This window comes from Macaca nemestrina, chromosome X (genome assembly GCF_043159975.1).
Source record: "Macaca nemestrina isolate mMacNem1 chromosome X, mMacNem.hap1, whole genome shotgun sequence".
In the NCBI taxonomy this organism is placed as follows: domain Eukaryota; kingdom Metazoa; phylum Chordata; class Mammalia; order Primates; family Cercopithecidae; genus Macaca; species Macaca nemestrina.
The window spans coordinates 46432372-46446261 of record NC_092145.1 but is presented as its reverse complement, the minus strand read 5'-3'; positions in this window follow the sequence as shown (position 1 = coordinate 46446261).

Here is a 13890-nt window from a genome sequence, read left to right as displayed (position 1 = left end):
TGTTTTGAAAAGGGTCAGGCAAGTGAGAAGGGAGAATAATTAAGATTTTGACATATTAATTTTCAGGGGACTGTAGGAAACCCAAGGGAAAAATATCTTGCAGACAACTGAAATGAGAATACAGCAACGAAAATAAGAAGTTCGAATTAAGTCAGTGCTGGTGCTGGACATATTAGAGTCATTTGTACACAAGGAGTAGCCAAAATCAAAAGAATACATGAACTCCCCTGAAGGAGTGAGGACAAAAGGGAATAGACAGGGGGCAAGAACTGAACTTTGGGAGACAGTCAGAGGGAGTAAGTGGGAGGAAGAAGGAGAGCTGGAGGAGCCAAAGACAGAAAAAAAAAAAAAAAAACACACACACACACACAACACACACACAAAAGAAGAAGCAATGTGACAGAAGCTTACTGACTTTTGGACTAATTCATTGGTCCCTGACTGACTCTTCAGTTATGTGCCTGCTTTCTTTCACTCCCACACCTGGGTCCCAAGCTTTTCTTTCTATTCATTGTTTAGCTGGTCCTCCTGGGTTTCACAATCTAATTATTATTCATGCTGTCTAAACCACTCTCAATTCATGCTTCCCTGCACCCATCAAGCATGCTCTTTTGCAAATACATATATAAAGTGCTATCTTTCCTAATTTGGTAAGTGATGATGAAGAACTGGGATTCAAAAATAGATGGTCTTTCCTTCCCAATAGGGTCGTCTGCAAGAAAAAATAAAGCTGATACAATCTGCATTTATTTGTTCAGAAGCAATGAATGAAGCACTACACCAACACATTCTTATTAAGTCCTACTGTGTGTACAGCTACTCCCAAATTAATAAATACTGTGTTTAAATTTAATATATAATATGAATAATGAGAGTGACATCTTCTAAATGTATGTGCATTCTTTTCCTATTTTGAGTGTTCTGTTTCCCAGCATACATCATGCCGCCTTCTACTTCTTCCCCTTTTCTTTTGTTACCTTCAATCACATCTCTTTCCTTTCAGATACTCAGATTGTACACACATCCATACATACTCTCACTCGGAAGTCTTTTATATACGAACTTGCACACAAAACCTCCTGCTCACATGTTTTGATGCTTTTCTCAAGCTTGACTATTCAAGGGAAACTCAAAATAGAATAAAGAATTGTTACAGTAATCCAATATAAGAATTAAATCATTTATATTTTTCCATCTTTGTATCTCTAATAACATATTGCTAACAGAGGGTGCAACATGGGGATCTAATACTGCCTTTGATTCAAAAATAGACCTTTTCTCGTTGGTTTACATTTGACTTAATTATGATTTTACATAATAAAATGCCTTTATTATTTCTTATTACTCAAGCAATATAAATTCATAGTAAACATATTAAAAATTTAGAAAAGTGTAATGGATAAAAACCAGACATCTTGGGCTGGGAGTGGCAGCTCACAGCTGTAATCCCAGAACTTTGGGAGGTCAAGGTGGGCAGATCACGAGGTCAGGAGTTCGAGATCAGCATGGCCAACATGGTGAAACCCCATTTCTACTAAAAAGAAAAAAATAGCTGGCTATGGTGGCATGCACCTGTAATCCCAGCTACTCAGGAGTCTGAGGCAGGAGAATCGCTTGAATTCGGGAGGCAGAGGTGTCAGTGAGCCGAGATCGCATCACTGCACTCCAGCCTGGGTGACAGAGTGAGACTCTGTCTCAAAAAAAAGAAAAACCAAAAACCAAAAACCAAAAAAAAAAAAAAAAAACAAACCACCACCAACAAAAAACAGACATCTTATGCCATCATGACAAAGTAACTGGCAATAGACTTGCCCCCCTGCTGTAAATAACTATAAAACTGGAAAAAAATATTTGAGGAAACCCTTATCAGGGATTGAACAATCAATAGCACAGAAATATGAACCCTGAGAGAAGGGAGACAAATGAGGTGAGTCTCACATTCTCCCCATCTAACTGTTTGGAGGCAATGACACAGAGACCAGTACTCAGTGAGAGCATTTTCTGCAAGTATTTGGCTGAGATCTGAGCTGCAAAAGGGTAGAGCAAGATACCAGGAAGCCTAGCAGAGAGTGGCTGCTACAGGTTGTGAACAAAATGGAGACACTAGAGATAATACAGTGTATGGAGATGTTGGAATTTTGGTCCAGACAGAAGAAAGAGAGCTTTCTAAAAACCTAGGACCAAAGAAGAGGCACCAGGAAGGCCATAACAAGAGTAAAGACCATTGCCTAGTATTGGGGCTACTTTAGACACATCGAAAGAAAGCTTAAAGTTAAGCATCCCCACATTCAAGGAGAACCACTAGAAAATAAACTACCACTCACAACAAACCTTATCATTCTTTAAAGGAAGATAAATTCAGACACCTTAAAATGTGTCATTCACAATAATCTGCATACAACAAAAATACTAGACATATGAAGAAGAAGAAAAAATTAGACAAAATCAAGAAAAAATGTGTATAGTCAATGGACAACAACTTTGAAATGGCCCAGATTTTGGAATTATCAGCTGAGGACCTTAAATCCATAATGTTAAACATGTTCAATGATTTAGAGGAAAATATGGTCTTAATGAGTGAAAACATGGGGAATCACAGCCAATTGGAAATTCTAGAAATGAAAAGTATAAATATATCATAAAAAATAAGGTGGATGAACCTAACAGCAGATCGAAGACAGCAGAAGAAAGGGAGAGTGAATCTGAAAACAGTCATTAAGTGATCCAATCTGAAGAAGAGAGATAGAAAAAAAATTGAAGACAATAAAGAACAGAGTCTCAATGGCCTGTTGGAATACCAGATGAAGAGAGAGAGCTAGAATGAGGCAGAAAAGACTATTTCAAGAAGTAACCATTGACAATTCCTCAAATTTGGTGATAAATAGCAACCTACATGTCCATGAGCCTAAGTGAACTCAAAGCAGAAAAAAAAAAAAAATCCATACCTGTTTCATCATGGTCAACTTGCTGAAAATCAAAGATAAAGAGAAAATTTGGAAACAGTGAAGATAAAATAGCATATTACATACAGAGTACCTTGGTTTATTTGTGCTACTATAACAAAATACCACAGGCCAGGTAATTTGTAAATAACAGAAATTCATTTTCTCACAGTTCTGGAGGCTGGGAAGTCCACGATTAAGTTACTGGCAGATGTGAAATCTGGTGAGGTCCTGGTCTCTTTGCTTCCAAGATATTGCCTTGAATGCTGTGCCCTCACACAGAGGAAGATAAAAGGACAAAAAGGGCCAAACTCTGTGTGAAACTTCTCTTATAAAATTCATATGAAATCACAAAAGACTCAAAATAGCCAAAGCAATATTGAGAAAGAACAAAGCCAGAAGAATGAAGCTTCTTGACTTCAAAGTATATTACAAAGCTATAGTAATCAAAGCAGCATGATACTGGCACAAAAAGAGACACAGAGAACAATGGAATAGAAATGAGAGGCCAGAAATGAACCCACATATATATAATCAACTAATATTTGACACAGGTGCCAAGAATACACAATGGAGCATGAATAGTCTCGTCAATAAATGGTGTTGTATAAATTGGTTATCCACAGGCAAAAGAATGAAATTGGACCTCTATGTTACATTACTCACAAAATTTAACTTGAAATTGATCAAAGACTTAAAAGTAAAACCTGAAATTATAAAACCCCTAGAATAAAACATAGGGAACAAGCTTATTGACATTGTTTTTGGCAATGATTTTTTTGGATTTGATCAAAAGTATAGGCAATAAAAGCAAAAATAAACAAGTGGAACTCATCAAATTAAAAAGCTTTTGCACAGCAAAGGAAGCAATCAATGCATTGATAATGCAGCCTATGAAATGAAAGAAAATATATATCCAATAAGCGGTTAATACCCAAAATATATCAGGAACTCATACAACTCAATTGTGAAAAAAAAATCTGATTTTAAAATGGACAAAGGACTTGAATAGGCATCTTTACCCAAAGAAGACATACAAATGGCCAACAGGTACATGAAAAGATGACCAACATTATTAGTTATCAAAAAATGCAAATTAAAATCATTACAAGATATCACCTTGGGTGTGTTAGAATGACTACTATATAAAAAAAAAATGAGATTACAAGTATTGGTAAGAATGTGGAGAAAAGGGAACCTTTGTACATTGTTGGAAGGAGTGCAAATTTGTATAGTCAACAATATGAATGTTCCTAAAAAAATTAAACATGTAATTACTATATGATCCAGGAATCTCACTTCTGGGTTCTATTAGTCTGTTTTCACACCGCTATAAAGAACTACCTGAGACTGGGTAATTTATAAAGAATACAAGGTTAATTGACTCACAGTTCTGCATGACTGGGGAAGCCTCAGAAAACTTACAATCATGGCAGAAGGCAAAGGGGAAGTAAGGCACATTCTAAATGGCAGCAGGAGCTGGAGGAGGGGATTGCAAAGTGCCATATTTTTAAAGAATCCGCTCTTGTGAGAACTCATTCACTGTCAGGAGAAGAGCAAGGGGGAAATTTACTCCCCTGATCCAATCATATCACACCAGGCCCCTCCTCTGACATGTGGGGATTACAACTGGAGGTGAAATTTGCATGGGAACACAAAGCAAACCATATCATTCCGCCCCTGGCCCCTCCCAAATCTCATGTCCTTTTCACATTTCAAAACCTAATAATCCTCCAAGTCTTAACATTCCATTATTAACTCAAAAGTCCAAGTCAGGCTGGCGCGGTGGCTCAAGCTTGTAATCCCAGCACTTTGGGAGGCCGAGAGGGGCGGATCACGAGGTCAGGAGATCGAGACCATCCTGGCTAACACGGTGAAACCCCTGTCTCTACTAAAAAATACAAAAAACTAGCCGAGCAAGGTGGCGGGCGCCTGTAGTCCCAGCTACTCGGGAGGCTGAGGCAGGAGAATGGCATAAACCCGGGAGGAGGAGCTTGAAGTGAGCTGAGATCCGGCCACTACACTCCAGCCTGGGCGACAGAGTGAGACTCTGTCTCAAAAAAAATAAAAAAATAAAAAAAAGTCCAAGTCCAAAGTCTCATCTGAGACAATGCAATTCCCTTCTGCCTATAAGTGTGTAAAATCAAAAACAAGTTATCTACTTCCAAGATACAATGGAGGCACAGGCATTGGGTAAATGCTCCCATTTCAAAAGGGAGAAATTGGCCAAAACAAAAGGGTTGCTTTCAAAAGACCATAACAAAGGGATTACAGGCCCCATGCAAGTCTGAAACCCAGCTGGGCAGCTATTGAATCTCAAAGCTTCAAAATCTGCTTTGACTCCATGTCTCACATCTAGGGCGTGCTGATGCAAGGGGTGGGCTCCCATGGCCTTGGGCAGCTCCACCCCTGTGGCTCCGCAGGGTATAGCCGTCGTGGCTGTTTCCTGAGTTGGTGTTGAATGCCTGTGGTTTTCCCAGATGCATGGTGCAAGCTGTTGGTGGATCTATCATTCTGGATTCTGGAGGATGGTGGCCCTCTTCTCACAGCTTCATTAGAGAGTGCCCCAGTGGAGACTCTATGTGGGAGCTCTAACCCCACATTTACCCTCCACACTGTCCTAGTAAAGGTTCTCCATGGGGCTCCACCCCTGCAGTAGACTTCAGCCTGGACATCAAGGTGTTTCCATACATCCTCTGAAATCTAGGTGGAGGTTCCCAAACCTGAACTCTTGTCTTCTATGCACCTGCAGGCCCAACACCACGTGGAAGCTGCCAAGGCTTGGGACTTGCACCTTCTGAAGCCATGGCCCAAGCTGTAACTTGGCCCCTTGTAGACCTGGCTGGAGCTGGAGTGGCTGGGATGTAGGGCACCATTTCCTAAGGGTGCACAGAGCAGCTGGGCCCTGGGCCTGGACACAAAACCATTTTTCCCCCTAGGCTTCTGGGCTTGTAATTGGAGGGGTTGCCATGAAGATCTCTGAAATGCCATGGATATATTTTCCCCATTATCTTGATTATTAGAATTTGGCTCCTCATTACATATGTAAAATTCTGTAGCCAGCTTGTGCTTGAAATCCTCCCTAGAAAATGGATTTTTCTTTTCCACTACATGGTCAGACTGCAAATTTTCCAAACTTTTATGCTTTGCTTCCCTTTTAAACATAAGTTCCAATTTCAAGCCATCTCTTTCTGAATGCATATGACTGTACATTTTCAGAAAAAGCCAGTTCACCTCTTGAATGCTTTGCTGCTTAGAAATTTCTCCTGCCAGATACCTTAAATCATCTGTCTCAAGTTCAAAGTTCCATGGATCTCTACAGTAGGGATAAAATGCTGCCAGTCTCTTTGTTAAAGCATAGCAAGAGTGACCTTTACTCCAGTTCCCAATAAGTTCTTCATCTCCATCTAAGACCAACTCAGCCTGGTCTTTATTGTCCATATTACTCTCAGCATTTTGGTCACAACCATGCAACAAGTATCTAGGAAGTTCTAAAACTTTCCCACATCTTCCTGTCTTTTTCTGATTCTTCCAAACTGTCCCAACCTCAGCCTGTTACCCAGTACCAATTTTCTGTATAAGTCCTTTTTCACACTGCTATAAAAAACTACCTGAAACTGAGTAATTTATAAAGAAAAGAGGTTAAGTTGACTTACAGTTATGCATGGCTGAGGAGGCCTCAGAAAACTTACAGTCATGGCGGAAGGGGAAGGGGAAGCTAGGTATGTCTTACTTGGTGGCAGGAGAGAGTGAGTGAGCCAGGGGGAAGTGCCACATTTTAAAAGCATCAGTTCTTGTGTGAACTTACTCACTATCATGAGAACAGCCAAGGAGAATTAAATCCCCATGGTTTAATCCTCTCCCACCAGGCCCCTCCTCCAACACATGGGTATTAAAATTTGAGATGAGATTTGGGTGGGGACAGAGCCAAACCATATAGTGGGTATATAACCAAAGGAAACAAAATCAGTATCTTGAAGAGATATCTGCACCCCATGCTCATTGTGTAATTATTCGAAATAGCAAGACATAGAAACAACCCCTACATGTCCAATGACAGATGAATGGATAAATAAAATGTAATATATGTGTTTGTATGTGTGTATATATGGGTATGTGTATATATATATATATATGCATACATGTGTATAAGTGTATGTGTATATATACATACATACACACACATCTACACACATGCATACATATATACATACACTGAATATTCAGCCAGAATAAGAAAGAAATACTACCATTTGAAACAACATGAATGAACCTTCAGGGCATTGTGCTAAGTGAAAGAAAGCAGACAGAGAAAGACAAATAATGTATGGTATGACTTAGCGTGGAATCTAAAAAGGAAAATCTAATTCATAGAAACAGAGAGTAGAATGGTGGTTGCCAGGAGCTGAGGTGTGGGGGAAATGAGATGCGGGTCAAAAAGTATTAACTTTCAGTTATAAGACGAGTAAATCCTGGAGATTTAAATTACAGCATGGTGATTATAATAATGCTATATTGTACTCTTGAAATTTGTTAAGAGAGTAGATCATAAATGTTCTCATCATTTAAACAACTGTAACAGAATTTGGTATCTAGTGAAAAATAATCTTCAAACATCAGAATGAAAAAATGATGTTTTGGATAAATGAAAGCAGAAGCAATTTTTAATATATCTTCGCTGTAAGGAATACTAAAACATAGTTTTTTGGCAGAAAGGAAATGTAGAAATGTATATGTACAGGAAGAAAAAGTGAGCACCAAAGATTATAATGAATAAAATATTGATAAAATATTAGACTGAGCTGTGTATTCTTATTTTCTTAAAGAAAAAAATAACTAAACAAAAATAATATCATTGTAAAGTTTATGAAATATTATAAAGAAAAACATATAAAAACAACACAAAGGATAGGAGTGTGAAACTGAATTATACTGCTGTCACATTATTTACTTTTGAAATGTGAATTGTGAAAAAAATACAGTATTAATTCTAAGCAAATTATGATAATTTAAGAATGTATATTCTAAGTGGGCAAAGGATATGAACAGACATTTCTCAAAAGAAGACATTCATACAGCCAACAGACACATGAAAAAATGCTCATCATCACTGGCCATCAGAGAAATGCAAATCAAAACCACAATGAGATACCATCTCACACCAGTTAGAATGGCGATCATTCAAAAGTCAGGAAACAACAGGTGCTGGAGAGGATGTGGAGAAATAGGAACACTTTTACACTGTTGGTGGGATTGTAAACTAGTTCAACCATTATGGAAAACAGTATGGCGATTCCTCAAGGATCTAGAACTAGATGTACCATATGACCCAGCCATCCCATTACTGGGTATATACCCAAAGGATTATAAATTATGCTGCTATAAAGACACATGCACACGTATGTTGATTGCAGCACTATTCACAATAGCAAAGACTTGGAATCAACCCAAATGTCCATCAGTGACAGATTGGATTAAGAAAATGTGGCACATATACACCATGGAATACTATGCAGCCATAAAAAAGGATGAGTTTTTGTCCTTTGTAGGGACATGGATGCAGCTGGAAACCATCATTCTTAGCAAACTATCACAAGAACAGAAAACCAAACACCGCATGTTCTCACTCATAGGTGGGAACTGAACAATGAGATCACTTGGACTCAGGAAGGGGAACATCACACACCGGGGCCTATCATGGGGAGGGGGGAGGGGGGAGGGATTGCATTGGGAGTTATACCTGATGTAAATGATGAGTTGATGGGTGCAGCACACCAACATGGCACAAGTATACATATGTAACAAACCTGCACGTTATGCACATGTACCCTACAACTTAAAGTACAATAATAATAAATAAATTAAAAAAAAAAAAGAATGTATATTCTAATATCAGGAGCAACCATTAAAAATAAATAAACAGAGATAGAACTTAAAAGTTAATAGCAAAATTAAGTGAAATGTTAAAAAATATTTATTTAGTGAAAGAGAAGACAGAAAATGGAGAGAAGTGAGTGAATGAGACAAACAGAAAACAAATAGCAAGATATTTAAAGTGAAATATGTCAATAATTACTTTAAATATAAATGGACAAAAAATTTCAAAGTAAAAGGCAAAGACTGTCAGATTTTATAAAAAATGAAGACCCGCTACATGCTGCACAGCAGAGACAAATTTTAAGGAAACAATTAAGTTGAAATAAAAAGGATGTGAAAAAATATATTATGCAAATGATAAGAATGTGACAACTGGTATAGCTATGATAAGATCTGTCGAGACATTCTTATGTGAAAAAAAAAACTAAGAAAATGTGCCACCACCAAATCTATCTTAGAAGAATGGCTAGTGGAAACATTTTAAATAGAAAGGAAACAATAAAAGAATCTTTGATCCTCAGGAAGGAAGAAAGAATAAGTGTAAGGGAGAAATATGAGTAAATATAATAGATTTTCTTCCTCTTTGTGAGTTTTCTTAATTATGCTTGATGGGTAAATAAAAAAATTATAATATTGTTTTGGTTCTTAATGTGTATGGAAAAATACTTATGACTCATTAATAAGGGAGGATAAAGAAGTGTAAAAGAAGTTAGATTTCTACACTTCACTTTAGCTGGTAAAATGTCAACAGGAATAAATTGTGATAAATTAAGTATATATAATATAATACCTAATGCAAATGCTGAAGGAGCAAAACAAGAAATGCACTCAAAAATGCTATAAATAAATCAAAATGGAATTCTATAAAGTGGCCAAGTAACTCATATTAAGGCAGGGAGGTGAAGACAGAGAAATAAAAAATAGAATCCAAAGAGAAAACAAAAAATAAATAAAAAATAGAATCCAAAGAGAAAACAAAAAATAAATTGGGAGACTTGAGCCTAATACATCAATGGTTACAATAAATGTAAAAGGTCTAAATACACCAATCAAAAGACAGAAATTAGCCAGAGTGGAGAACAAACAAACAAACAAAAAAATTGGCCCTACTACATGCTATCTACAAGAAAGCCACTTCAATGTAAAAATATAGGTTGACTGAGGGTAAAAGGATGCAAAAGAATATGCCATGTAAATATAATCAATAGAAGAGAAGTGGGTATATTACTGCAAAATGATAAAAGTGTTAATCCAACAAGAAGGCATAGCAATCCTTAATGCATATGCACCAAACAACAGAGCTGCAATATATGCAAAGCCAATGCAGATAGAATTGAAAGGAAAAATAGACAAATTTACAATTATAGTTGAAGAGTTTAACACACCTTATAAAGAACTTATAGAACAGAGAAAACATCAGCAGGGATGTATAAGAACTAAACAACACCATCAACAAACAGGATCTAATCAACATTTGTAGAAAATTCCATCCAACAACAGCAGAATGCATTCCTTTTCAAGTGTACATGGGACATATAACAAAGTAGACCAAATCTTGGATCATAAAACAAACATTAACAAGGTAAAAGAATTGAAATCATTCAGAGTGTGTTTTCTGACCACAATGAAATCAAACTACAAATCAGTAATTAAAAGGTAACAGGAAAATTTCAAAACACTTGAACATTTAAGAAAATAACTCTCTTGGCCGGGCGCGGTGGCTCAAGCCTGTAATCCCAGCACTTTGGGAGGCTGAGGCGGGCGGATCACGAGGTCAGGAGATCGAGACCATCCTGGCTGACACGGTGAAACCCCGTCTCTACTAAAAAAATACAAACAAAACAAAACAAAACAAAAAAAACTAGCCGGGCGAGGTGGCGGGCGCCTGTAGTCCCAGCTACTGGGGAGGCTGAGGCAGGAGAATTGCGTGAACCCGGGAGGCGGAGCCTGCAGTGAGCTGAGATCCAGCCACTGCACTCCAGCCTGGGCGGCAGAGCGAGACTCCGTCTCAAAAAAAAAAAAAGAAAAGAACTCTCAATAATCTGTGGATCAAATAGTAAGTCTAAAGGAAATAAAATGCATGGACCTAAATGGAAATTAATATACAACATATGAAAATGTGTGGGATGCACTGAAAGCTGTACTGAGATGGATATTTATAGCACTAAGTGCTTCTATTGGAAAGGAGCTGAAGTCTTAGATCAGTAATATAAGATTTCACAACAAGAAATTATGAAAAAAGAGCAAAAATACCCAAACCAGCAGAAGAAAGAAAATACTAAAGGGCATAAATCAATGAAACATTAAAAACAGAAAACCAATACAACAAAGAACTGTTTCCCTACAAAGACAAAGAAAAAGGAGAAGATACAAATTGCCAATATCAGAAATAAAACAGAGGACATTACTGCAGACTTCACAGACATCAAAAACATAACAAAAAATACCATGAACAACTGTAGACACATAACTTTTATTAATACAACTTAAATAAAATGGATCAACTACTTGAAGATACCAATTACCACAATTCATCCAATATTAAACAGATAATTTGAATTGTCCTATAGCTATAAAAACATTGAATTTGTATTTTGAAAGGTCCTGAAAAAGAAATGTCCTGGCACAGATGGTTTTATTGGAGAATTCTACTAAATCTTTAAAGAAGAATCCTACACTCTTTCAGAAAATAGAAGAAAAGGAAAATTTTCTAGTTCATTTCATGAAGCTAGTATTAGTCTGATTCCAAGCCCAGACAAAGATAGCACAAAAAAGAAATCTTGTGTATTAGCTTTCTATTGCTACTGTAACAAATTATCACAAATTTAATGGCTTAAAATAACATAAATTTATTATCATACAGTTCTATAGTTCAGAACATTCAAAATGTATCTCATTAGGCAAGATAAAGGTTTCAGCAGTGCTGCATTTCTTCCTGGGGGCTCCACGGGAGAATTGGTTTCCTTGAGTTTTCCTGCTTCTAGAGGCTACCTTCATTCTTTGGCTTATGATCCCCCTCCTCTATCTTCAAAGCTAGCAACTGTAGCCCAAGTTCTCATGCTGTCATTTCTCTGGTTATTTCTTGCATAGTTACATCTCCATCTGACCATATCTGGGAAAAGTTCTCTGCTTTTAAGGACCCACCTAGATTATCCAGAATAATCTCTCCATCTCAAAGTCCTTAATTATATCTGCAGGGTCTATTTACATATTCTGTATGTAATATGAATACATATTCACAGGGATGGGATAATAATATGTTCACGTCTTTGGGATGGCCATGATTCTCTCTGTCAAAACCATACACCAATATCCCTCATGAATACAGATACAAACATTCTTAACAAAATATTATCAAATAGAATTCAACAATATATAAAAACTATACACCATGAAAAATCAAGGTTTATTCCAGATGTGTAAGTCTGGTTCAACATTTAAAAATTAATCAATTCAATGCAACATATTAATAGGCTAAAAACAATCACCCAATTCTATCATTTGACAAAACTCAGTGTCCATTCATGAAAAAATTTCTCTGCAAACCTAGAATAGAAAGGAGCTTCCTCATTTTGATAAGGTATATCTACAAAAGAACTACAGCTAACATCATATTGAATGGTGAAAAACTGAATGCTTTCTCACTGCTATTCAGAACAAGGTAAGGATGTCTGCTGCTTTTGCCACCACTATTCAACATCATATTGGAAGTTTTAGTCAGTATAGTAAGACAGGAAAATAAAATAAAAGATATAAGGATCAGAGAGGAAGATATAACTGTGTCTATTTGCAGATAACCTGGTGGTTTTTAATGGAAAATATTAATGAATCTACAAAAATATTCTAGGGCTAAACTGAGTTTAGAAAGGTCACAGGATATAAGATCAACATACAGCAATCAATTGTATTCTCACACTCTAGCTGTAAACTTGTGGAAACCAAAATTTAAATTGTAACTTATAATCAATCAAAGTAAATGAGACATTGATGTGTAAATCTAACAAAACATGTGCAAGACTTAGATATTTAAAACTACACAACAAGAATGAAAGATATAAAAGAAAATCTAAATAGATGGAGAGTCATACCATGTTCAGGGATTCAAATATTTAACATAGTAAAGGTGTTAATTCTCCCCAGGGTTTAATACAATTAAAAAAATCCCACCAAGGTATTTTGTAGAAATAGACAAACTTATACTAAAACTTACGTGGAAAGTCAAAGGAACTAGAATAGCTAAAACAATTTTGAAAAAGCATAATAAATTGGGAAGTATCATGCTCCCTGATTTCAAGAGTTATCTCTACAGCAATTTATATTAGCAGTATTGGTGAAATATTGGAAGATAATAGAGTCCAGACATAAATTCACACATGATGGTCAACTCATTTCTTACAAAAGTGCAAAATCGATTCAATATGGAAAGATAGCATTTTCAACAAATGGTGCTAGAGCAATTAAACATCCATAGAAATAAACAAACAAAACCTCAACCTAAACCTCATACCTTGTACAAATATTAACTAAAAATGTCCAAAACCAGAAATGTAAAATATAAAAGCTTAATAAAAAACATCAGAGAGACACTTTGCAGCCATGGACTAGATAAAGGATACTTTAATTTTTTTAATTGACAAGTACAAATTGTACATATTTATGGTATATAACATGATTTTTTGATATGTGTATACACTGTGATTGGATACATTAAGCTATTTAACATACACATTACCTCAGATACTTATAATTTTTTAAATAGGGAGAACACTTAAAATCTACTTTCCTAAAAATTTTCAAGTATTGTTAATTGTAGTAACCATGATGTAAAATAGAACTCTTGAACTTATTTCTCCTGTCTGACTGAAAATTTATGTACTTTAACCTACATTTACCTAATTCCTTTAATCTCCCAGTCTCTGGTAATCACCATTTTAATCTCTGCTTTTTAAAATTCAACTGTTTTACACTCCACGTGTAAGTGAGATGATGTGGTGTGTGGCTTATTTCAGTTAACATAATGGTCTCCAGGTTCATCCACGTTGTTACATATGACAGAATAGTCTTTTTTTTT